A 26,550-nucleotide genomic window follows, 5' to 3' on the forward strand; every position below is an offset into this window, starting at 1 on the left:
CGTCTGTCCCAGCAGCCCCTCATCTCCCTGACTCCATCATTCACTCTCCAAGGTGATATTTCCACCTGTTTGTCTTTCACTCCTGCACCAGCCCCTTTGCTGTCACCCTTCCTCATCTATGTGTGGATTTACTGTTCCCTGAGCAGAAGTGCTTGATCATGGCACTAGGTGTTTGTAGGGTAAGGGAAAAATTACCAGGCTTTCCACCCTCCCACCATTAGCATTAATGATGGACCCCTGAGGTCCTACATGCTTGCCTGATGGCGGGCACCTGGAGCAGGGTGTGAGCGTGCATAGGTGGGCACACCTGGGCTGAGACTGGGCTTATAAGGGTGGTTTCACAGGAATGCCAGCAGAACGAATGGGAGAGCAAGAGCAGGAGAACAAGAGCAGAACCAGCAGAGAAGCAGAGACCACAAGAGAATGCCAGAAAGAGTGAAGATTCGGGGTGGGGGGGGGTGCTGAGTGGCCTGCCAGCCTCCCGGCACCCTGGCACCTCTTCCTTCTAAAAGGCTCAATAGAAGCCTGAAAAAGCCACCAAGGGCTCCAGGACTCTCCTTTACCCAAGTCTCCCCGGACCATAGAGAAACTGCCCTGTGCCTTGCGGGCACTACAGTGCTCCCTCAGAGCCAGTGACTTATGGATGGGATGATGGGGTGATGTGACAACTACCTCCACCCCAACTCTGGCCATGGCCACCCTGCTGCAGTCACCTCCATAGGTGTGGCTTCTCAGAACACCCAGGAAACCTCCTGCACATGAGCTCTATCCCGAGACTGTTTGCCGGGGTACCGAACCTAAAGAAACTTATAAAAAGGGATCATTGGGGCCTCCCCTGGTGGCGCAGCGGTTGAGCGCTGGGCTGCGAGGCTGCCTGCAGTCTCTGCAGTGCCAGTTTGTTCCCCGGCCGCCGGTGAGGGTCCCACAAAAAAAAAGGGATCATTGCTCCAAAAAGTCAAATATTAAAAACTGCTCTGAGGAAGACAATGTCAAGAGAATGAGAAAACATGCCACAGATTGAGAAAAAATATTTGCAAAAGACACACCTGACCTGGGACTATGATCCAAAGTAGACAAAGAACTCTTAAAATTCAGCTTTAAGGAAACAAACATCCCTAATAAAAAATGGGTCAGAGACCTTAGCAGACACCTCATCAAAGAAGATCAATAAAGGGTGACTATGAAAATGTTCCACATCACACGTCATCAGGGAAATGCAAATCAAACACCACGCAATGCCACCTCAGGCCTACCATTCATTGATAGATTGCCAGAGCCCAGGACACTGGGACCCCAAGTCCTGTGAAGATGTGGAGCTTGGGGCTCTCATCCATGCTGGCAGAAACAGAACATGGCACGGCCACTTTGCAAGACAATTTGACAGTTTCTTACAAAACTAAATATACTCTTTCCATACAATCCAGCAGTCACACTCTTTGGTATTTCCCTAAAGAAGTGCACATCAAAAATTGCTCATGGATGTTTACAGCAGCTTTATTCAGAATTGTCAAAACTTGGAAGCAACCAAGATGTCCTTCAGTGGGTGAGTGGACACACAAACTGCGGTCCATCTGGACAGTGAAATATTATTTAGCTCTAAAAAGAAAATAGCTATCAAGGTATGAAAGACATGAATGTACCTTTAATGCATAAGCTAAGTGGAAGAAGTCCATCTGAAACGGCGCTATGACTTCAGCTAAATGACTTTCTAGAAAAGGCAAATGGTGCAGATAGTAAAATGTTTAGTGACTGCCGGTGATTGAGGACGGGGGACTAGATCAGCAGAGCACAGAGGATTTTTAGGGCAGTGAGCTATAATGATGGCTATTGGTCGTTATACATTGGTCCAGACCCATAGAATGTACAACACAGAGAGTGAACCCTACCGTAAATTTTGAATTTGGGGTGATAATGATGTGTCAATGTAGGTTCACTGCGCCATTTGGTAGGGGATATTGATCATAGGAGAGGCATATGTGGGGCCAGGGGTTGTAGGGGAAATTTCTGTGCTTTCTTTTTAATTGTTCTGTGATCTAAAACCCATTCTAAAAAAATTAAATCTTTCAAGACAAGAATTGGGGGAATCATATGTAACTTCTGGGCTCTTTAAGTATTTTTTAATTTATTGGAAAGAATTTCATGTTTTAAAAAAGGTGATACTCATTAACAAATTGAAGTAGAAGAAAAAAAACCCTGCCACCACCTTTCCAGCATGTGTCTTGTGCATAACACAGAAGTTATTCCCTTGTAGGGCAATCCGTGGGCACATTCCTGCAGGGTGCTTCCCTCAACCTGGGGCCCTGAGCTTGGAACGACCCTGGAGGTGAGGTGGGGGACAGCAAAATGGTCTTTGGCATTCCCAGTTTCCCAGAATAATCCAGAGTGGGCATTGACATAACATAAACACTCTGTCTGCAAAGAATTGCAGATACTGTGTTTTTCCTAGTGTCTAATGAGAATTGGCTGCATGAGACAATGAGACACAATTCTCAGATAATGCACAGTCCAAATCCACACAAGGAAACCTTTTCCTAAGCTGCCCATAATTTGCAAGACTATCCTCCCCAGGAGCTAGCATTGATGCTATTTCACAAGCTTCCCTTTTGTTCCTTTCAAACTGTGACTCTTAGTCTATGGGAAATGAAAAACAGTTTATATAGAAAATAAGCCAAGGCTTTTATAGGACTACGTGTGCAGGCTTGCCTGAGTCCTCATGTCTGGGGCTTGCCTCTTCCCCCTGGCTGTCTGGAGGCAAGGTATGAATTGCTCTTCCTGATTCAAGTGCCTCTCTTCCGTGGCTGTGATTAGTATGTGTAATTTCATATCCTCTGCCCTGACTTACATTATAATACAATCTCCCAATGTGATACAAATTTTACAAAGATCTTTTTTTTTTAATTATTCATGCATACAAGAACCAGAGTACAGGCCAGATGTGCGGGAGGGTGAGAGGATTCACCAGAGACAGAGCAGAGAGCAGAACAGGCAGATCGACCGAAATACACTGCTGAGGGGAGCAGCGGGCGAGACAAGAGAGATCTGCTGAACCATGTGGGATTCTTGCCGGCCGGCCGGGATCAAACCCACGCTGCAGAAGCTGCGGACAGCTTCATAGCGTGGTGCTCAACCACCTGCACCACAGGGGAGGCCCTATAAAGATCTTGGTTTTCCTAGGATCAGGGGCCATGTGAACTGGCTCTGTGACCTTGGGTACAGCACAACCTTGGCAGGGACAGGCCCCTCAACCACTGTCCAGCTGAACTCAGCTAATGGCCACATTTTTGTCCACTTCAAGGCTATATTGTATTCTCTCAGGATTAGGAGCTTGTCAGTCATTTCCAATTCATGGTTTCTACCATACATTATGTGTACCTATAAATCTTGGTGTCTGAATCATTTTTTCATTTCAGATTTTCCTGCTAGGTCAGATGCCTGGAAGTAGAATGTACTAAGTCAAAGGGTTTGGTTATTTTTAATGCTTTCAAGACAAATCACCCCCACCCTTTGCTGCCCCCAAGGCCTTCCCCCAAGGCAGTGAATATAAGTGATCATATTAAGAACAAGGTGACTGGTAGGTGGCTGGCCCTCCAGAAATGCTCCCCCATTTGGGGGGGGTGGCACAGCACAGTCATGTGCGGAGACTCATGCACGTGTGCCTGCAGACACACAGACCAGCAGCACAAAGGGCCTACATTAGAGTCTAAAATTTTTATGATTTTGTTTTTCTATCAAGTCTCCAACCCTAGTAGGAAGTGATTTTGAGTGTGGTGAGAGGGAGAGGAAGCAAGCATTTCTCTTCTTTTTAAACAAACTGTAGATATGTGCATGGATATTTGTCCCAGAGTCATATTGAAAGGATTCCTCACCCTACTGCTTTGCAAAACAACCTGTGACATGAATCAAACCCCTGTACGTGTAGGGAACTGTTTGGGGTACTCTAGTCTATTTGATTCTACTCTATTCGATTAGGTGTGATAAGATTCATGCTAGTTATCAGTTTATTAGCTCTCAGCTTCAAATCCAGCCTTCCTGCTGGGATGATGTTCGTCTTTGTCAGTAGCAGGATGGACACTGGAGGAGAAAAGGGCTTCTCTTTTTGGTTCTGGCACGGCCAGTGGAGTTCACCTGACAGGCAGCTCGCAGAGAGTTCCAGCCGTCCTCCAGAGTGTGAGACCAGAGGCCCGGACTTCCTGCTCAGGACTCCAGGTTAGCTCAACAGCAGTTTCCCAGAGCACCTGTTCAAACCTGAACTAAACTCTTTTTTTTAAATTTATTTTTATAGTCCCCATACAATTGCAACCCCCTTATTTTGACCCCTTCCCCGCCGCCCCCCATAGTGTGTCTCTGGTTCATAGTTGTTTGTTGATTTTGATTTTTTCTTTCTTATAGTTATTCTTTTTCCTGGTCCCTTAATTAGGTTTTCTAGATTCCTGCTATGAGTGAGACCATCCGGTATTTTTCTTTTTCTTTCTGGCTTATTTCGCTGAGCATGATCCCTTCCAGCGCCATCCATGTTGCTGCAAATTGCATGTGTTTATCTTTTTTGAATGCTGAGTAATATTCCATGGTGTAGATGTATCACATCTTCTTGATCCAGTCATCTATTTTTGGGCATTTGGGTTGTTTCCATAGCTTAGGTTTTATAAATAGTGCTGCTATAAACATAGGGGTGCAGGTGCCCTTTGGAATTAATGTTTCTATGTCGTTTGGGTAAATAACTAGGAGTGGAATTGCTGGATCATATGGAAGCTCTATCTTTAGTAGGTTGAGGAATCTCCACACAGCTTTCCATAGTGGTTGGATCAGTTTGCACTCCCACCAGCAGTGCAGGAGATAAACTAAACTCTTAACCAACAAAAGACCCTTGGAACGTTTCTTAGCCGTGGCAATCAACATGCCTTTAGAAGACTACTGTTTGCTTTGGCAGTCTTCAGCTGTTTGAGCTAGGCACTATAAAATCTTTCATTTCATCCAAATTTCTAAATTTATTACCATGGTGTTATTCCTATTGACTTGCGTGTTTCATGACTAGCATATGAAGTGATACCTGGTTTTTATTTCTATCAATAATTATATTACCTTTTCTACTATTTAATCTGAATGGTTTTCAAGAGATGAATTGATTAGGAAAAACTTTTCAAAGAACCAACTTTTGGCTCAGGTTATCTCTCATTGATCTAGCTGATTTGCATTCTTGATCAGTCATTCATTTTTATTGTGGCAAAATATCGATAATATGAAATTTATCATTTTAACCATCTTAAATGGAAAAGACAACAGAAATTACTCCTAGGAAATGATGCAATCAGCAAAGACAACACTGCCTCTCTCTCCACCCTTCCACTCCTTCTTTATCTCATTGCATCATTTTGCATATCTCAACATGTTGAAAAATAGAAGTGACCCTTATTCTTTCTTCCTTAGTGACAATACCTCTGAAAACCTAACTTAGGTTTGTTACAGATTCAAGTGGGTTTTCTTCCTTTTTCTTATTAACTTCTGTCTTTTCCTATTCTCAACTGAGAATGGAAATTTTAGGAAATCTTTTTAAACTGCTGTGAATACTAACTCATAACATTTAGTTAGGATGTGACCAGCTTTTTCACATAAGAAAATGTGGCCTCATAATTATCACTTCTACTGTCCATATTTGATTATATTTTCAACAATTTTGCTAATCTCATATGTCATTATATAATGCACATTAAAAAATTGTCCCATGGTTGGCATCTAAACACCATGAATATTATCTCATAGTTGAGGGTCACTTTCTAGGTTGGTGAAGTTGGGTGATATTAGCGCAGGGCCTCTCCCCAGACTATAATCCAGCCGTCCGCTAGGACCACCTTCACAAGACAGGGAGGGACTTGATGGACAGCTAGGCACTGCACTGTGGGGTGTGTGATCTCTCTGATGACCTGCTCAGCAGATCTCAGCTGCCTCGTCATGCTCCACGGTGAGGTAGAGACAGCTGTGCTCTGAGGGGGCTTAAGTCCTTCTATCACAGAATGAAAAAGAACCTGACATGGAAGCAAATTGCATGGCACCATTGTGGGAACAGACCCACTGGACCTGGGGGTGCCCCCCAAAAGGCCACTGACCTTTCTTGTTTCCCTAGAGGACATAGAGCCCTATTCCTCCCAGAACATGACTTCACTGTGCTCTCTTGGCCATGCTAATGCCAAGACACCATGGAGCGGGTTTTGGGTCCTCCCCTGGGCTGATCATCAGCACACATTGTTCCTCTCAGCTCATTTTATGCAAAAGAAATAATGTCTTAGAAAGGAGAAGAAATGAAAGAGGCTCAAATGCCAACAGTGGGCATGTGTCACATATTTCAGAGAGCCTGGTGTGCCCCCGGGACTTTGTACTCATTTCACACCCACTGCATATCCAGTGCCTCACAGACTGGCAGAGAGTGGTTCGATTCCACTCTGCAGTTACAGAAATTAAGGTAAAGGAGAACAATGCACCTGAATGAAATCAGAGCCAGCATTGTCAGACTCATGATGCAAACTCAGGCCTGTGTGGTCCCTAAGCCTCCTCCTTCCACACATGAAAAGGAGGGGCCTCCACTCCAGACACCCCCTGTACCCCACCCGGTATGGACTCCACAATGAAGCATGGACAGGATGTGCAGAGGGAAACAATCATTTATTCATTCAACAAACAACAGGCATTTCCTGAAAGCAACTGTGTGTCAAGTCTTTCTCCAAAGGAGACACCAGTGGCAGAACCTGGTCTTCACCTTGGAATGTGTCATGATGGGGTCTGGGTGGGGAGAGGGAATTCCCAGAACACACAGGGCATGACACAAAGTTACTTTCAGTGGCAGCATCAGATGTGAGGGGAAATCATGTTGGAGCTTCAACGTAAACCAACTTCATGGCTCAATTTTTCCTCTGTAAGAATTGGCTGAAATAGAAAAAAAGAGCAAAGTGATGATGTAGGTGACAGAGATGTGACACAGGAGAATGAGTTCATGCACCAATTTCACAGTCAAACTCTGGACTCAACACTTAGAAAGTTTAATTTTCCACCCGCTGCACAGCGGACAGGGACATAACGATGGAGCCTAAAACAACCCCAGTACCGAGTCCTTCCCCGCAGGGGCGTTCCAGCACTTTCCCTTCATTCTGTCCACACCGGACCCGGGAAAGGACTCACAGGGCCCCTTGCCAGGGCCCCAGCCACGGAGGCAGCAGCAGAACCAGAGCTCTGAGGGACCCTGTGGCTCATCAACCCAAGGCCGGTGGAGGCTGAGGGAAGCATGTGACATATGGAGGTGCGAGACTACCCCAAACTTACAGAGACATGCAAACAACTGGCAGATGCATACAATTTGAGAGGGAGAAAAAACACAAGAGGGTCAAACAGTGAATTTCATTGGGGGAGAATCAGAAATCCCCCTACTCTTACACCTAAGTCATGGGGGTTGAGACTGAGGGGTGGTGTGAGGGGTCAGAGGCCCCACCAGACTTACCCTACACAGGGACAATGCAGACTTTCCCACACCTGCCCTCACAGCACTTTAAGTTGCCAGGACACTCGCCATCTGTCTCACAGTCGTTGGGAGGGTTCTCAACCCTGCAGCGTCCAATTATTGTTTCACACTGGCCAGGCTTCGTCCCTGGTGCGAGGAGAGCACAGGTGAAGTCCTGTACGTCCCCACGGCGCTGCTTCCGGACCCAGCCTGCTCCACCTCCACAGACAAAATGATCTCCCCAGCCCCATGACCCCCACTTCCTCCAGAGAGGCCTGCATGTCCCTTGAAGGCAGAGCCTGCTCCACTCTAACCCCAGACCCCATCACTGCAGGGGACAGGCGTCAGGGCTCACTGGGTGGCTGCTGCCCACTGCCCAGAGTTCTGAATTTAGCACCAGATGATATGACCTGCAAACAGACCTGCAGGCAGGTGCTTGTGTCCACTGCCAGGTGGTCACTTCCTTTATGGCCAGTGACACCCCCTGAGCAGCAAAAACACGAGTCCCAGCACCACCCAACCCTGCCCCCTGAGGCTGTGTCCTCTACTCACACCTTCACCAGTTCTGCCACCTGCTCACCAGGTTACTAGAGTTTCACAGGGTTCAGGCATTTCATTTTGCACTTATCAATGCAGCATCTCTTCTCTAGAGAGCACTGCCAGTCTCGCTGGCATTCAGATTTGTCAAGTTTAGTGCACCTGGCTGGTGAACTCCTAGGGCATTCTCCACCCTTCACAGCTCGGGGACAGAGCCAAGAACTCAGCCGGGCCTGGGGATCAGGGTCTTGGGCACACCTGAGCCAAGCCCCACCTAGTAGAGAGACCCTCCCCCAGGGGACTGTGCACAGGTGCAAGGTTGATGCCTGCCTGACCCACATGAAGAAGGACGGGCTGGATGAGCCACACGCACTGACTCGGGTCACAGAAGCTGGAAACCCCCGATTATCAGTCAAGGGTGCCTATGCCAGGGATAAGCAGGCTGTGCCAAGGCAGAGAGACAACCGGGAGCGGTGGGGGGGGAGGGGAGAGATTTAAAAGTTATGAAAACAGGGCCTCCCCTGTGGCGCAGCGGTTGAGCACTGGACTGTGAAGTTGCCCGCAGCTTCTTTAGCGCCGGTTCGATCCCCGGCTGCTCCCCGGCCACCGGAGGAGGGTCCCACATGGCGCGCAGACCTCTCCTGCCGCCCGCTGCTCCCCTCAGCAGTGTACTTCGGTCCTTCTGCCTGCTCTGCTCCCCGCTCTGGCTCTGGTGAATTCTCTCACCCTCCCGGGCTTCTGACTGTACCCAGTGCTTGTATAAATAAGTAAATAGATAAATCTTTAAAAATAAAAAATAAATAAATAAAAGTTATGAAACCAAATTACAAGTTGACGGCCAGGCACAGAGACTAAAGGACGAAGCAGAGAGGGGCAGGCAGAGAAGAGAAAAGGCAAAGAGGACGTGAGACCCGGGCTGAGGACAGCGGAGTCAGGAGCATTTCCTCATGCTCAGACTCTCACGAGACCTGGGAGCCAGGTGGGCAGGACCCACCTCAGGGAGGTTCTCAGACTACGGGGCTGCATCAGCTAGAGAAGGGGCCTCCCCACACCACCAAGAACTCCCGCCTCTGCCCCACATCAAGATTGTACCATGGCGAGTCCCACTCACCATCTCCGTCAGCTTCCACAGCCCACGGTGCCAGGGTTCCCAGGACAAGAAGCGCCAGAAGGAGGAGGCCACTGGACTTCATGGTGGGGACAGGGCAGGCTCTGAGGGCAGGTGCCTGGTCTCGCTCTTTATACAGGAGGCAGCTGCACCCAAATGCAGCCCTGCCCTGAGGTGATTCCAAGGCCAGGAAGTTCAGCAAGAAATCAGCAGTCCTGACACCAGGAGGCAGTAACTCCTTTGTTCCAGGCAAGACAGAGAAACCAAAAGAGCACCAGCCAGGGGAGGAAAAGGAGAAGTTGGCCTGAAGATGACCCTGGAGCATCCATGTGACGCCTACATGCCCTGGAGGGCTGGCCACTGGCCTCCTAGGAGCAGAGGGGAGGCACCTCCATGGGAAGATGCTGCTGGAGCTGCAGCTGAACCCAGAGGTGTGGTCGCTCAACTGTGACCAGGGCCTTGTCCCTCCAGCTCTCCCCGTCCTGGACTCTCAGGGATGACGAAACGATCTGCTGATTCCTCAATGCAATGTCCTTCTCAAATTCAGGTGGCAGATCACTCAACCAACACATATTTGTGATCTCTGAAATGTTGCTTGTTCCACCCAGTCCTCTTTCATGCCTGCGACATGGAAAGTGTGAAGTAAACAATCGTCAAAGCAGAGGTGCAGAAGGAGGGGGTTCTGCCCTTAGCAAGTCTCTGGGGCTCAGTTTTCCCAACAAATCAGCTCTTCTGAGCCAGCTGAGCGACAGCCACGAGGGAACGTCAATAAAGGATCATTTCCCAATGGGGAAAGTGCAGGGAGTGAATCCCTGAATAATGAGTGATGTAGAGAGGAGACCAGAGAGAAGCCCAGTGGCCTCTGACCTTCTCCCCTGCTTCATGGTTTTCCTTTCTGAGGTGAAGCGCCCCAAGGCCAGAAGCCCCAGAAGACAGACCAGATGCAGGTGTGGCCCTGGGAGTGGCGAGTTAGGGGAGCAGCACTTGCAGAGAGGGGCCAAGGAGGGGCTGGGAACGGAGGAGAGTCTGGGATGTTGCCCTAGTTCTGGGGCCAGAGACCTAGAGCTCAGCTCTCTCCCTCTGATGCTTCCCTTGGCTCCAACTTCTGCTGCAGGGCCAGCTGGATTCTCCTCTGCAACTCCGGGGACATGGGAAAGGGGGTTCCCCTCAGAGACCAAATCAGTAGAAAGGGTCAGAGAACCCGGATGAGGAGGAAGGGTCAGGGGTCCATGGAGCAAATGTCTGACTCTGCAGAGGATGCGGGAAGTCAACAGACAGGTGAAGCTGAGGAGCCACAGGCCCCCTGTGTGCAAAGTGGAGTGAGAGTGGGAACCGGGAGATGAGGCCATGCTGGCAGGACTGAAGCAGCTGCTGTGCAAGAGGGTTGGAGCTCCAGACACAGAGTTTTGGGTCCTCCCTGGGCTGATCGTCAGCACACGGTGTTCCTCTCAGCTCATTTTATGCAAAAGAAATAATGTCTTAGAAAGGAGAAGAAATGAATGAGGCTCAAATGCCAACAGTGGGCATGTGTCAAGTATTTCAGAGAGCCTGGTGTGCCCCAGTGACTTGGTACTCATTTCACACCCACTGCATACCCAGTGCCCCACAGACTGACAGAGAGTGGTTCGATTCCACTCTGCAGTTACAGAAATTAAGGTAAAGGAGAACAATGCACCTGAATGAAATCAGAGCCATCATTGTCAGACCCATGATGCAAACTCAGGCCTGTGTGGTCCCTAAGCCTCCTCCTTCCACACCTGAAAAGGAGGGGCCTCCACTCCAGACACCCCCTGTACCCCACCCGGTATGGACTCCACAATGCAGCATGGACAGGATGTGCAGAGGGAAACAATCATTTATTCATTCAACAAACAACAGGCATTTCCTGAAAGCAACTGTGTGTCAAGCCTTTCTCCAAAGGAGACACCAGTGGCAGAACCTGGTCTTCACCTTGGAATGTGTCATGATGGGGTCTGGGGAGGGAGAGGGAATTCCCAGAACACACAGGGCATGACACAAAGTTACTTTCAGTGGCAGCATCCGATGTGAGGGGAAATCATGTTGGAGATTCAATGTAAACCAACTTCATGGCTCAATTTTTCCTCTGTAGAATTGGCTGAAATAGAACAAAACAGCAAAGTGATGACGTAGGTGACAGAGATGTGACACAGGAGAATGAGTTCATGTACCAATTTCACAGTCAAACTCTGGACTCAACATTTTTAGTAGTTCATCTTCACACCCGCTGCACAGCGGACAAGAACCTAACGATGGAGCCGAAAACAGCCCCAGTACCGAGTCCTTCCCGCAGGGGCGTTCCAGCACTTTCCCTTTCATTCTGTCCACACCGGACCTGGGAAAGGACTCACAGGGTCCCTTGCCAGGGCCCCAGCCACGGAGGCAGCAGCAGAACCAGAGCTCTGAGGGACCCTGTGGATGCTCGCCCCAAGGCCGGTGGAGGCTGAGGGAAGTTGTGACATATGGAGGTGCGAGACTGTACCCCAAAGAGATTTGCAAACAATTGGTAGATGCATAAAATCTGAGAGGGAGAAAAAACACAAGAGGGTACATTTCGTTGGGGGAGAATCAGAAATCCCCCTACTCTTACACCTAAGTCATGGGGGTTGAGACTGAGGGGCGGTGTGAGGGATCAGAGGCCCCACCAGACTTACCCTGCACAGGAGCAAAGCAGGCCATCCCACATGTGCCACTGCAGCACTTGAAGTGCTCTGTACACTCGCCATCTGTCTCACAGTGCTTGGGAGGTTTCTGCATATAGCAGCGTCCAAGTACTGTTTCACACTGGCCAGGCTTCGTCCCTGGTGCGAGGAGAGCACAGGTGAAGGTCCTGGACTTCCCTATGGTCCTCCTCTGGACCCAGCCTGCTCCACCCTCCACAGACAAAATGATCTCCCCAGCCCCATGACCCCCACTTCCTCCAGAGAGGCCTGCACGTCCCTTGAAGGCAGAACCTGCTCCACTCTAACCCCAGACCCCATCACTGCAGGGGACAGGCGTCAGTGCTGTCCAATGGCTGCTGCCCACTGCCCAGAGTTCTGAATTTAGGACCTGATGATATGACCTGGAAATGGACCTGCTGGCAGGTGCTTGTGTCCACTGCCCGGTGGTCACTTCCTGTCTGGGCCAGTGTGACCCCCTGAGCAGCAGAAACACGAGTCCCAGCACCTGCCCCCTGAGGCTGTATCCTCTGCTTCAGGACTTTCACCAGCTCTGCCACCTGCTCACCTGGATACTAGAGTTTCACAGGGTCCAGGAATTTCATTCTGTACCTATCAATGCAACATCTCTTCTTTCCTGAGCAATTCCAGTCACTCTGGCATTCAGTGTCTTCAAAATCAATGCAACTGGCTGGTAACTCCCAGGGCATTCACCACCCTTCACAGCTGCCAGGACAGAGCCAAGAACTCAGCCGGGCCTGGGGGCTCAGGGCCCATCTTGACACCTGAGCCAAGCCCCACCTGCTGGAGAGACCCTCCCCCAGGGGACTGTCCACAGGTGCAAGGGGAGATGCCTGCCTGACCCCCATAAGAAGGACGAGCTGGATGAGCCACACACCCTGACACAGGTCACAGAATCTGGAAAGCCCCGGGCATCAGCCAAGGGTCCCTGCCCCAGGGATAAGGCAGGCTGTGCCACGGCAGGGACACAACCGAGAGTGGTGGGGGAGAAGAGATATAAAAGATATGAAACCAAAGTGACAGGTGACAGCCAGGCACAGAGGCTAAAGGAAGAAGCAGAGAGGGGCAGGCAGAGAAGAGAAAAGGCACAGAGGGTGTTAGACCCAGGCTGAGGACAGTGGAGTCAGGAACATTTCCTCATGTCAAATCCCTCACCTTTTCTGGGAGCCCAGGTGAGCAGGACCCACCTCAAAGAGGTCTTCTCAGACTATGTGGGTGCATCAGCTAGAGAGGGGGCCTCCCCATACCACCAAGATTGGGGTCCCACCTCTGCCAAGAACCAAGATTGTACCGGGGCATATCCCACTCACGCTCTCTGGCACTTTCCCCGGCCCATAGTGCCAGATTCCCAGGACTAGAAGCGCCAGAGGGAGGATGCCCTGGACTTCATGGTGTGGACAGGGCAGGCTCTGAGGGCAGGTGCCTGGCCTCGCTAATGATACAGGAGGCAGCTCCACCCCAAATGCTGCTCTACCCATTGGTGATTCCAAGGCCAGTAATTTCAGCAAGAAATCAGAAGTGCTGACACCAGGAGGCAGTAACTGCTGACAGAGAAGCCAAAAGAGCACCAGCCACGGGAGCAAATGGAGAAGCTGGACTGAAGATGACCCCGGAGTTTCCATGAGAAGCCTGCATGCCCCGGAGCGCTGGCCCCTGGCCTCCTAGGTGCAGAGGGGAGGCACCTCCATGGGAAGATGCTACTGGAGCTGCAGCTGAACCCAGAGATGTGGTCGCTCAACTGTGACCAGGGCCTTGTCCCTCCAGCTCTCCCCGTCCAGGACTCTCAGGGATGATGAAACAATCTGCTGATTCCTCAATGCAATGTCCTTCTCAAATTCAGGTGGCAGATCACTCAACCAACACGTATTTGTGATCTCTGAATTATTTGCTTCATTACACCTCAGTCCTCTTTCATGCCTGCGACATGGAAAGTGTGAAGTAAACAATCGTCAAAGCAGAGGTGCAGAAGGGAGGGGGGGGGGTTCTGCCCTTAGCAAGTCTCTGGAGCTTAGTTTTCCCAACAAATCAGCTCTTCTGAGCCAGCTGAGTGACAGCCACGAGGGAACGTCAATAAAGGATCATTTCCCAACGGGGAAAATTGCAGGGAGTGAATCCCTGAATAATGAGTGACGTAGTGAGGAGACCAGAGAGAAGCCACTGTGGCCTCTGACCCTCTCCGGTGCTTCATGGTTTTCCTTTCTGAGGTGAAGCGCCCCCAAGGCCAAAAGCCCCAGAAGACAGACCAGATGTTGATGTGGGCCTGGGAACAGCATGTCAGGGGAGCAGCACTAGCAGAGAGGGGGCAAGGAGGGGCTGGGAACAGAGGAGAGTCTGGAAGTTTCCTTGTCCTGAGGCCAGAGACCCAGAGCTCAACTCTGTCCCTCTGATGCTTCTCTTGGCTCCAACTTCTGCTGCACGTCCATTTGGATTCTTCTCTGCAATTCCGGGGAGTGAGAAAGGGGGTTCCCCTCAGAGACCAAATCAGTAGAAGGAGGGTCAGAGAACCTGGATGAGGAGGAAGGGTCTGGGGTCCATGGAGCAAAAGTCTGATTGCAGAGGACGCCGGGAAGTCATCGCCAGAGGAAGCTGAGCAGGGATTTGTGCTGAGGTCAGATTTCAGTCCAGGATCTTGGCCCTTCTCTTCCTTCCAGAAGGAAGACATCTGTCTTCTTTGACTAGAAAACTATGACTAAACTGTTTTCTCTGTGACCTTTCAATAAGGAAAAGCTTGAGAAGGTGACAAAATCTCTGGGTGGCAGCTGGGATGTGTTTGCATTGCACTGATTCCTTCCTCGCCCGACTCATGTGCTTTGCCAAGTGTGTGTTTTCTTTATCATGTGTGTAAAATATGTCTGCTTTCCAAATGTTCCTGAGTGCACATTTCATTAAACTTCTGGGGAGAAGACCCAGTTGCGGACTAGGTGATGATCAGTAGGACCCAAAAGAAAAGAGATGAACAACCTTCTGGACAAAGGGGATATAACCCAAGCTCCCTTGTCTGGGCACACACACCTAGATGGTCAGCTCTGGGCTTTTTGCTTGTTTCAGTGACTGACATGGAAAGAGTGCAGACTTTGCCATGAGAACGACCTCCTTTCAAATCCTGCCGCGGTACACAGGCTCCATTAGATCATTACACTGAATAAGGACCGAGCACCTGTTAGGACCGAGCACTGAGAAGCGCACTCATGATCGTCACCCGGACGTGTCCGAGTGCCTGAAGCAGGTGTGACATCGCTGGGTTATGCAAGCTACAAGCACAGCACTCAGGGTTTGTTCCATGCCAGGACACAAGAGGAGGGTGCTTGGGTGAGCACAAAGACCTGCTTGAGACTGAAACTGCATGTGGGCCTGGAGTGCAGCCACGGGCTCCCTGTGTGCAAACTGGAGTGAGGTGGGGAACCGGGAGAAGACTCCATGGTTTCAGGACAGAAGCACCTGCTGTGCAAGAGGGTTGGAGCTCCACACAGAAACATCAATTCCAAAGAGCACCTGCACCCCTATGTTTATAGCAGCACTATTTACAATAGCTAAGCTTTGGAAACAACCCAAATGCCCCAAAATAGATGACTGGATCAAGAAGATGTGGTCCATATACAACATGGAATATTACTCAGCACTCAAAAAAGATAAACACATGCAATTTGCAGCGACATGGATGGAGATGGAAGGGATCATGCTCAGCGAAATAAGCCAGAAAGAAAAAGAAAAATACCGGATGGTCTCACTCATAGCAGGAATCTAGAAAACTTAAATAAGGGACCAGGAAAATGAATAACTATAAGAAAGAAAAAAATCAACATCAACAACTATGAACCAGAAACATGCTATGGGGGGGGGGGCGGGGAAAGCAGGGATTGGAGTCAAAATAAGAGGGTTGCAACTGTATGGGGAATATAAAAATAAAATTTAAAAAAAAAGAGTGTTTGGGATCCACCCATGGGCTGATCATCATACATGTTGTTCATCTCAGCTCATTTTATGCAAAAGTAATAATGTCTTAGAAAGGAGAAGAAACAAAACAGGCTCAGATGCCAACAGTGGGCATGTGTCACATATTTCAGAGAGCCTGGTGTGCCCTGGAGACTGTGTACTCATTTCACACCCACTGCATAACCAGTGCCCCACAGACTGGCAGAGAGTGGTTCGATTCCACTCTGCAGTTACAGAAATTAAGGTAAAGGAGAACAATGCACCTGAATGAAATCAGAGCCAGCATTGTCAGACTCATGATGCAAACTCAGGCCTGTGTGGTCCCTAAGCCTCCTCCTTCCACACACGAAAAGGAGGGGCCTCCACTCCAGACACCCTCTGTACCCCACCCAGTATGGACTCCACAATGAAGCATGGGCAGGATGTGCAGAGAGAAACATTTATTCATTCAACAAACAATAGGCATTTCCTGAAAGCAACTGTGTGTCAAGCCTTTCTCCAAAGGAGACACCGGTGGTAGAACCTGGTCTTCACCTTGGAAAGTGTCATGATGGGGTCTGGTTGGGGAGAGCGAATTCCCAGAACACACAGGGCATAACCCAAAGTTACTTTCAGTGGCAGCATCAGATGTGAGGGGAAATCATGTTGGAGCTTCAACGTAAACCAACTTCATGGCTCAATTTTTCCTAAGTTTACTGAAATAGAAAAAAAACCCAGCAAAGTGATGATGTAGATGACAGAGATGTGACACAGGAGAATGAGTCCATCAAACTCTGGATCAACACTTAGAGTAGTTCATCTTCACACCCGCTGCACAGCGGACAGGAACCTAAAGGTGGAGCCGAAAACAACCCCAGCACCGAGTCCTTCCCGCAGGGGCTTTCCAGCACTTTCCCTTCATTCTGTCCACACCGGACCCGGGAAAGGACTCACAGGGCCCCTTGCCAGGGCCCCAGCCACGGAGGCAGCAGCAGAACCAGAGCTCTGAGGGACCCTGTGGCTCCTCGCCCCAAGGCCGGTGGAGGCTGAGGGAAGCATGTGACATATGGAGGGGCGAGACAGTACCCCAAAGTTACAGAGACATGCAAACAACTGGCAGATGCATAAAATTTGAGAGGGAAAAAAGACACAAGAGGGTCAAACAGTGAATTTCGTTGGGGGAGAATCAGAAATCCCCCTACTCTTACACCTAAGTCATGGGGGTTGAGACTGAGGGATGGTGTGAGGGGTCAGAGGCCCCACCAGACTTACCCTACACAGGGACAATGCACATGTTCTTACACATGACCTCGCAGCACTTTAAGTTGCCCGGACAATCGCCATCTGTATCACAGAGGTTGTCAGTGTTCCGCATATAGCAGGGTCCAGGTATTCTTACACACTGGCCAGGCTTCGTCCCTGGTGCGAGGAGAGCACAGGTGAAGGCCCTGGACTTCCCTGCGGTCCTCCTCTGGACCCAGCCTGCTCCACCCTCCACAGACAAAATGATCTCCCCAGCCCCATGACCCCCACTTCCTCCAGAGAGGCCTGCACATCCCTTGAAGGCAGAGCCTGCTCCGCTCTAACCCCAGACCCCATCACTGCAGGGGACAGGCGTCAACGCTGACTGGGTGGCTGCTCCCCACTGCCCAGAGTTCTGAATTTAGGACCTGATGATATGACCTGCAAACAGACCTGCAGGCAGGTGCTTGTGTCCAGTGCCAAGTGGTCACTTCCTGTCTGGCCAGTGAGACCCCCTGAGCAGGAGAAACAAGAGTCCCAGCACCACCCAACCCTGCCCCCTGAGGCTGTGTCCTCTGCTTCACACCTTTCACCAGTTCTGCCACCTGCTCACCTGGATGCTATAGTTTCACATGGTCCAGGCATTTCTCTGCACTTATCTATGCAGCATCTCTTCTCTAGTGGGCCCTGCCAGTCTTGCTGGCATTCAGATTTGTCAAGTTTAGTGCACCTGGCTGGTGAACTCCTAGGGCATTCTCCACCCTTCACAGCTCGAGGACAGAGCCATGAACTCAGCCGGGCCTGGGGATCAGGGTCATGGTGACACCTGAGCCAAGCCCCACCTAGTAGAGAGACCCTCCCCCAGGGGACTGTGCACAGGTGCAAGGGAGATGCCTGCCTGACCCACATGAAGAAGGACGAGCTGGATGAGCCACACACCCTGACTCAGGTCACAGAAGCGGAAACCCCCGATTATCAGCCAAGGGTGCCTATGCCAGGGATAAGCAGGCTGTGCCAAGGCAGAGAGACAACCGGGAGCGGTGGAGGAGGGGAGATTGAAAAGTTATGAAACTATTACAGGTTGACGGCCAGACACAGAGGCTAAAGGACGAAGCAGAGAGGGGCAGGCAGAGAAGAGAAAAGGCACAGAGGATGTGAGACCCGGGCTGAGGACAGCGGAGTCAGGAGCATTTCCTCATGCTCAGACCCTCACGAGACCTGGGAGCCCAGCTGGACAGGACCCACCTCAGGGAGGTTCTCAGACTACGGGGCTGCATCAGCTAGAAAAGGGGCCCCCCCACACCACCAAGAACTCCCGCCTCTGCCCCACATCAAGATTGTACCATGGCGAGTCCCACTCACCATCTCCGTCAGCTTCCACAGCCCACGGTGCCAGGGTTCCCAGGACAAGAAGCGCCAGAAGGAGGAGGCCACTGGACTTCATGGTGGGGACAGGGCAGGCTCTGAGGGCAGGTGCCTGGCCTCGCTCTTTATACAGGAGGCAGCTCCACCCCAAATGATGCCCCGCCCTGAGATGATTCCATGGGCAGGAAGTTCAGCAAGAAATCAGCAGTCCTGACACCAGGAGGAAGTAACTCCTTTGATCCAGGCAAGACAGAGAAGCCAAAAGAGCAACAGCCAGGGAGGAAAAGGAGAAGCTGGCCTGAAGATGACCTGGAGGGTCCATGTGACCCCTGCATGCCCTGGAGCGGCGGCCACTGGCCTCCTCAGTGCAGAGGGGAGGCACTTCCATGGGAAGATGCTACCAGAGCTGCAGCTGAACCCAGAGGTGTGGTTGCTCAACTGTGACCAGGGCCTTGTCCCTCCAGCTCTCCCCGTCCTGGACTCTCAGGGATGACGAAACGATCTGCTGATTCCTCAATGCAATGTCCTTCTCAAACTCAGGTGGCAGATCACTCAGCCAACACGTATTTGTGATCTCTGAAATGTTGCTGCGTCCCACCCCAGTCCTCTTTCATGCCTGCGACATGGAAAGTGTGAAGTAAACAATCGTCAAAGCAGAGGTGCAGAAGGAGGGGGTTCTGCCCTTAGCAAGTCTCTCGAGCTCAGTTTTCCCAACAAATCAGCTCTTCTGAGCCAGCTGAGTGACAGCCACGAGGGAACGTCAATAAAGGATCATTTCCCAATGGGGAAATGTGCAGGGAGTGAATCCCTGAATAATGAGTGATGTAGAGAGGAGACCAGAGAGAAGCCGCTGTGGCCTCTGACCCTCTCCCCTGCTCATGGTTTTCCTTTCTGAGGTGAAGCGCCCCCAAGGCCAGAAGCCCCAGAAGACAGACCAGATGCAGGTGTGGCCCTGGGAGTGGCGAGTTAGGGGAGCAGCACTTGCAGAGAGGGGCCAAGGAGGGGCTGGGAGTGGAGGAGAGTCCAGGATGTTGCCCTGGTCTAGGGGCCAGAGACCCAGAGCTCAGCTCTCTCCCTCTGATGCTTCCCCTGGCTCCAACTTCTGCTGCACGTCCAGCTGGATTCTCCTCTGCAACTCCGGGGACGTGAGTAAGGGGGTTCCCCTCAGAGTCCAAATCAATAGAAGGAGGGTCAGGGACCCCGGATGAGGAGGAAGGGTCAGGGGTCCATGGAGCAAATGTCTGACGCTGCAGAGGATGCAGGAATCATCGCCAGAGGAAGCTGAGCTGCCACAGTCTCCCTGTGTGCAAAGTGGAGTGAGAGTGGGAATTGGGAGATGAGGCCATGCTGGCAGGACTGAAGCACCTGCTGTGCAAAAGGGTTGGAGCTCCAGAGACAGAGTTTAGGGTCCTCCCTGGGCTGATCGTCAGCACATGTTATTCTCTCAGTTCATTTTATGCAAAAGAAATAATGTCTTAGAAAGGAGAAGAAACAATAGAGGTTCAGATGCCAACAGTGGGCATGTGTCACATATTTTAGAGGGCCTGGTGTGCCCCAGGGGACTTTGTAGTCATTTCACACCCACTGCATACCCAGTGCCCCACAGACTGGCAGAGAGTGGTTCGATTCCACTCTGCAGTTACAGAAATTAAGGTAAAGGAGAACAATGCACCTGAATGAAATCAGAGCCAGCATTGTCAGACTCATGATGCAAACTCAGGCCTGTGTGGTCCCTAAGCCTCCTCCTTCCACACACGAAAAGGAGGGGCCTCCACTACAGACACCCCCTGAACCCCAACCCGTATGAACTTCATAATGCAGCATGGACAGGATGTGCAGAGGGAAACATTTGTTCATTCAACAAACAACAGGCATTTCCTGAAAGCAACTGTGTGTCAAGTCTTTCTCCAAAGGAGACACCAGTGGCAGAACCTGGTCTTCACCTTGGAATGAGTCATGATGGGGTCTGGGGAGGGAGAGGGAATTCCCAGAACACACAGGGCATGACACAAAGTTACTTTCAGTGGCAGCATCCGATGTGAGGGGAAATCATGTTGGAGCTTCAATGTAAACCAACTTCATGGCTCAATTTTTCCTCTGTAAGAATTGGCTGAAATAGAAAAAAAGAGCAAAGTGATGACGTAGGTGACAGAGATGTGACACAGGAGAATGAGGTCATGTACCAATTTCACAGTCAAACTCTGGACTCAACACTTAGAGTGGTTCATCTTCACACCCGCTGCACAGCGGACAGGGACGTAGCCATGGAGCCGAAAACAACCCCAGCACCGAGTCCTTCCCTGCAGGGGCGTTCCAGCACTTTCCCTTCATTCTGTCCACACCGGACCTGGGAAAGGACTCACAGGGTCCCTTGCCAGGGCCCCAGCCATGGAGGCAGCAGCAGAACCAGAGCTCTGAGGGACCCTGTGGCTCCTCGCCCCAAGGCCGGTGGAGGCTGAGGGAAGCACGTGCACATATGGAGGTGCGAGACTGTACCCCAAAGTTACAGAGACATGCAAACAATTGGCAGATGCATACAATTTGAGAGGGAAAAAAGACACAAGAGGGTCAAACAGTGAATTTCGTTGGGGGAGAATCAGAAATCCCCCTACTCTTACACCTAAGTCATGGGGGTTGAGACTGAGGGGCGGTGCGAGGGGTCAGAGGCCCCACCAGACTTACCCTACACAGGGGCACAGCAGGCTTTCCCACACCTGCCCTCGCAGCACTTTAAGTTGCCGGGACACTCGCCATCTGTCTCACAGTCGTTGGGAGGGTTCCGCATATACAGGGTCCATGTATTGTTTCACACTGGCCAGGCTTCGTCCCTGGTGCGAGGAGAGCACAGGTGAAGGCCCTGCACGTCCCCACGGCGCTGCTGCCGGACCCAGCCTGCTCCACCTCCACAGACAAAAAGATCTCCCCAGCCCCATGACCTCCACTTCCTCCAGAGAGGCCTGCATGTCCCTTGAAGGCAGAGCCTGCTCCACTCTAATTCCAGACCCCATCACTGCAGGTGACAGGGTCAGGGCTCACTGGGTGGCTGCTGCCCACTGCCCAGAGTTCTGAATTTAGCACCAGATGATATGACCTGGAAATGGACCTGCTGGCAGGTGCTGGTGTCTACTGCCAGGTGGCCACATCCTGTCTGGCCAGTGTGATCCCCTGAGCAGCAGAAACAGGAGTCCCAGCACCACCCAATCCTGCCCCCTGAGGCTGTTTCCTCTGCTTCACACCTTTCACCACTTCTGCCACCTGTTCACCAGGTTACTAGAGTTTCACAGGGTCCAGGCATTTCTCTGCACTTATCTATGCAGCATCTCTTCTCTAGTGGGCCCTGCCAGTCTCGCTGGTATTCAAATTTGTCAAGTTTAGTGCACCTGACTGGTGAACTCCTAGGGCATTCGCCAGCCTTCACAGCTGCAAGGACAGAACCAAGAACTCAGCTGGGCCTGGGGATCAGGGTCATGGTGACACTGAGCCAAACCCCACTAGTAGAGAGACCCTCCCACAGGGACTGTGCACAGGTGCAAGGGGAGATGCCTGCCTGACCCACATGAAGAAGGATGAGCTGGATGAGCCACACACACTGACACAGCAGCTGGAAACCCCCGATTATCATCCAAGAGTCCTTATGCCAGGGGTAAGCCAGGCTGTGCCAAGGCAGAGAGACAACCAGGAGCGGCGGGGCAGGAGGGATTTAAAAGTTATGAAACCAACATGACATGAGACGGCCACACACAGAGGCTAAAGGACGAAGCAAAGAGGCCAGTAGACAACAGAAAAGGCACAGAGGATGTGAGACCCGGGCTGAGGACAGCAGAGTCAGGAGCATCTCCTCATGCTCAGAACCTCACGAGACCTGGGAGCCCAGCTGGGCAGGACCCACCTCAGGGAGGTTCTCAGACTACGGGGCTGCATCAGCTAGAGAAGGGGCCTCCCCACACCACCAAGAACTCCCGCCTCTGCCCCACATCAAGATTGTACCATGGCGAGTCCCACTCACCATCTCCATCAGCTTCCACGGCTCACGGTGCCAGGGTTCCCAGGACAAGAAGCGCCAGAAGGAGGAGGCCACTGGACTTCATGGTGGGGACAGGGCAGGCTCTGAGGGCAGGTGCCTGGCCTCGCTCTTTAAGCAGGAGGCAGCTCTACCCCAAATGATGCCCTGCCCTGAGGTGATTCCATGGGCAGGAAGTTCAGCAAGAAATCAGCAGTCCTGACACCAGGAGGCAGTAACTCCTTTGTTCCAGGCAAGACAGAGAAGCCAAAGAGCAACAGCCAGGGGAGGAAAAGGAGAAGCTGGCCTGAAGATGATCCTGGAGGGTCCATGTGACACCTGCATGCCCTAGAGTGCTGACCACTGGCCTCCTAGGAGCAGAGGTGAGGCACCTCCATGGAAAGATGCTACTGGAGCTGCAGCTGAACCCAGAGGTGTGGTCGCTCAACTGTGAACTGGGCCTTGTCCCTCCAGCTCTCCCCGTGCTGGACTCTCAGGGATGACGAAACAATCTGCTGATTCCTCAATGCAATGTCCTTCTCAAATTCAGGTGGCAGATCACTCAACCAACACATATTTATGATCTCTGAAAAGATGCTGCGTCCCACCCCAGTCCTCTTTCATGCCTGCGACATGGAAAGTGTGAAGTAAACAATCGTCAAAGCAGAGGTGCAGAAGGAGGGGGTTCTGCCCTTAGAAAGTGTCTGGAGCTCAGTTTTCCCAACAAATCAGCTCTTTTGAGCCAGCTGAGCGACAGCCAGGAAGGGAACGTCAATAAAGGATCATTTCCCAATGGGGAAAGTGCAGGGAGTGAATCCCTGAATATTGAGTGATGTTGTGAGGAGACCAGAGAGAAGCCGCTGTGGCCTCTGACCCTCTCCCCTGCTCATGGTTGTCCTTTCCCTGAGGTGAAGCGCCCCCAAGGCCAGAAACCCCAGAAGACAGACCAGATGCAGGTGTGGCCCTGGGATTGGAGAGTTAGGGGAGCAGCACTTGCAGAGAGGGGCCAAGGAGGGGCTTGGAACGGAGGAGAGTCTGGGAAGTTCCCCTTGTCCTGGGGCCAGAGACCCAGAGCTCAGCTGTCTCCATCTTACACTTCCCTTGGCTCCAACTTCTGCTGACGTCCAGTCAGATTCTTCTCTGCATTTCTGCAGACATGACAAAGGGGTTCCTCTCAGAGAAGAAATCAGTAAAAGGGGTCAGAGAACCCAGCATGAGGAGGAAGGTTCTGGGATCCTTGGTGCAAATGTGACTCTGCAGAGGGCACGGGGAAGTCAACGCCAGAGGAAGCTGAGCAGGGAATTCTGATGAGGTCAGATTTCAGACCAGGATCTTGTAGCTTCTCTTCCTTCCAAAAGGAAGACATCCGCATTCTTTGACTAGAAAAATACGACTAAACTGTTTTCTCTGTGACCTTTCAATAAGGAAGTTGCTTGAGAAGGTGATAAAATCTATGGCAGTATGAATGTGGTCTCGGTGGCAGTTGGGATGTGTTTGCATTGCACTGATTCCTTCCTCGCCTGACTCACCTGCTTTGCCAAGTGTGTTTTCTTTGAGCATGTGCGTAAAATATGTCTGCTTTCCAAATGTTCCTGAGTGCACATTTCATTAAACTTCTGCGGAGAACAACCAGTGGCGCACTAGATGATGGTCAGCAGGACCCGAAAGAAAAGAGATGGTCCAAACTCCTTCATCTGGGAACACACCCCGAGATGGGCAGTTTCTATGCTTTTGCCTGATTTCAGTGACTTTCATGGGAAGATACAGACTTTGGAATTGGAACAACCCGTTTTCAAATCCTGCCTCGCTACACAGGCTCCACTAGATCATGACACTGAATAAGGACCGAGCACCTGCTAGGGCCATGCACTGAAAGCAGCGCCCTCACAAGTCATCTCCTGGACGCGTCTGAGCACAGGAAGCAGGTGTTACACTCGCTCGGTTTTACAAATGGCAGACGCAATGCTTAGAGTTGGCCCCAACAAGGTGCCAGGAGGAGGGGGTGCTGGGTGAGCCTGACAGGGACCTCCCTGAGGCTGAAGCTGCATCCAGGCCTAGAGTCAGTCATGGGCTCCCTGTGTGGGAAGCTGGAGTGAGAAGAGGAAGCGGGAGCCGTCTCTGCGCATGCAGGACTGAAGCACCTGCTGTGTAAGAAGTTCAGAGCCCCAGAGAGAAGCATCAATATCCAAAATGTGTTTTTGTGGCCTCTCTCAAAAAGATTGGTATTTCATTGGATGTACTCGATGTTATCACGCTCTTGCTTCATGGATACACTTTCTATGTCAATGTTGGGTACAGAGTCCTTCAGAAGATCACCTTACATCTTCTTCAGACAGTTTAAAACTGATTTTCATACCAAGCAAGAATCCATTTGAAATTACTTTTTTGAAAAGTTTGAAGTAAAGTATGGGCCTCCCTGGTGGTGCAAGGGGTTAAGTACAGCACTGTGAAGCCACTGGAGACAAATTGTTCTGCAGCCACTGCAGCACAAGTTCGATCCCCAGGAAGGGAGCTGACCCACATGGAGAAGCAGACCTCTCCTGTCTTGCCCACGGCTCCCCTCAGCAGTGTATTTCAGTCAGTCTGCCCGTTCGATTACCCCCACTCTGTTTCTGGTGAATCTTCTCACCCCCCACACCTCGGCCTGTACACCAGGTTCTTAAATAAATCTTTAAGAAACAGAGAGAGAGAGAGACGTTTGAGGTATAGACCTTGCTTCATTTTTTTCTGTCTGAAATGCCAGTTTCTCACTCCCTCCACTGATTCTATTAAGTTATAGAATCAAATTATTTGATAATAAGTTTTCATATGTAGGTAAATGTATTTCAAGTCTATTAGGTTTTCCTGCTGAATTTGTCATGTCACATGTGCCAGCAAGACTACTTACGGGAAATTTCAAATGGATGATACTTGCATATCAGCATCCAGGGAGACACTCGGCTTCATTAGGCACCAGGTTATAATCAAGCTGTCTGCTGGGACTGCATCACGGGACCAGGCGGGTGAGCAGCCCGCTTCCAAGCTCACTCAGTGATCGTCGTGGCCTCAGTTCCACACAGGTTACGGCCAGAGCCCTGGGCTCACCGCTCTGCAGACCACCTCCCTGTGGTTGGGTCCCCATGATGAGGCAGCTGAGATCTGCAGAGCAGGTGACCGGGGGAGCACACACTCCACAGTGCCATGCCAAGCTAATCTAATCTCATCAGGACTCCTGTCACTCTACAGCATTCTGTTGTCACACGGACCTTCTGTGTGGAAAACACGGGGGAGAGACTCCACCAGAGTGTGCATAATCAGGTTGAGGCTCCCTGGGAGCCAGGGTGAGGGCGGTGTCTACACTCGTGATGAACAGAACAGCTCCCCTCTTCAGGTCTTTCTCACACATTCGTCTGTCCATCCACTGGTAACGAACAGAACGGTGGTTCAAAGCAGCACAAAGCGTATTCTCACAGTGGTTTGTTCAGGAAACACAATTGTGATAAGTGTTTTTATTTTAATCATGATCTAATCCAACTCTGTCCTCACATCATAGAATTCTGGTCCTTGCTGGCCCTGCTCTGGAATCCTGCTCATGTTACTCATCTGCTGCGTGGACTCGAGACCATCACCGCCAATGGGTCGTCCTGGCCAAGAGCAGGCCACCGGAGCACCCACCACATGAGTATCCTGGCATAGAGAAAGGCCGCCTGAAAGGCCTCCCCACTCAACTACATGAGAAAGGCCTGGAATACTACTCCCAAGACATTCAGAGACAGGGTCATTATGAGTCAGGAAATACCTATCCCTTGTCTCACTCGGGGGTGCTCCTGTCTGAGCACCACATGGCTAGCTACTCCCTGCCCCATGCCGTAGCTGTGCTCTGGGGGCAAAGCTTGAGTCCTTCTACTGCAGCATGAAGAGGGACCAGGCATGGAGGCAAATTGTTCTGCAGCTACTGTGGGAACAGACCCACCGGTCATGGGGCACAGGCCAAGAGGCCACTGACCTTCATGTTTCCCTAGAGGTCGTAGGGCTCTGTTCCATACAGCACATGACTTCAATGTACTTCTCTTAGCCATGCTGATGCCAAGACACCATGAACAGAGTGCTTGGTGTCCCCCTTGGAGCTGAATGTCAGTGCACGTTGTTCCTCTGAGCTCATTTTACGCAAAAGAAATAATATCTTAGAAAGAGAAGAAATGACAGAGGCTCAAATGCCAACAGT

At 51.0% G+C, this 26,550-nt stretch overlaps 2 long non-coding RNA genes across 2 annotated transcripts; both read right to left on the reverse strand.

The window, feature by feature from the left end:
* Window positions 1-6,683: 6,683 nt before the first annotated feature.
* Window positions 6,684-9,212, reverse strand: LOC129146584 (uncharacterized). The gene is made up of 3 exons (XR_008553467.1): window positions 9,132-9,212; window positions 7,484-7,630; window positions 6,684-6,915 (listed from the first exon to the last, which is right to left on the reverse strand). It is a non-coding gene; the product is annotated as an uncharacterized LOC129146584 (long non-coding RNA).
* A 6,980-nt stretch (window positions 9,213-16,192) lies between these two features.
* Window positions 16,193-18,431, reverse strand: LOC119254392 (uncharacterized). The gene is made up of 3 exons (XR_005127287.1): window positions 18,344-18,431; window positions 17,012-17,158; window positions 16,193-16,455 (listed from the first exon to the last, which is right to left on the reverse strand). It is a non-coding gene; the product is annotated as an uncharacterized LOC119254392 (long non-coding RNA).
* Between the last annotated feature and the right edge of the window lie 8,119 nt (window positions 18,432-26,550).

The sequence above is a fragment of the Talpa occidentalis genome, unplaced genomic scaffold, assembly GCF_014898055.3.
Source record: "Talpa occidentalis isolate TD23 unplaced genomic scaffold, MPIMG_talOcc4v2.1 talOcc4.10, whole genome shotgun sequence".
NCBI lineage: Eukaryota > Metazoa > Chordata > Mammalia > Eulipotyphla > Talpidae > Talpa > Talpa occidentalis.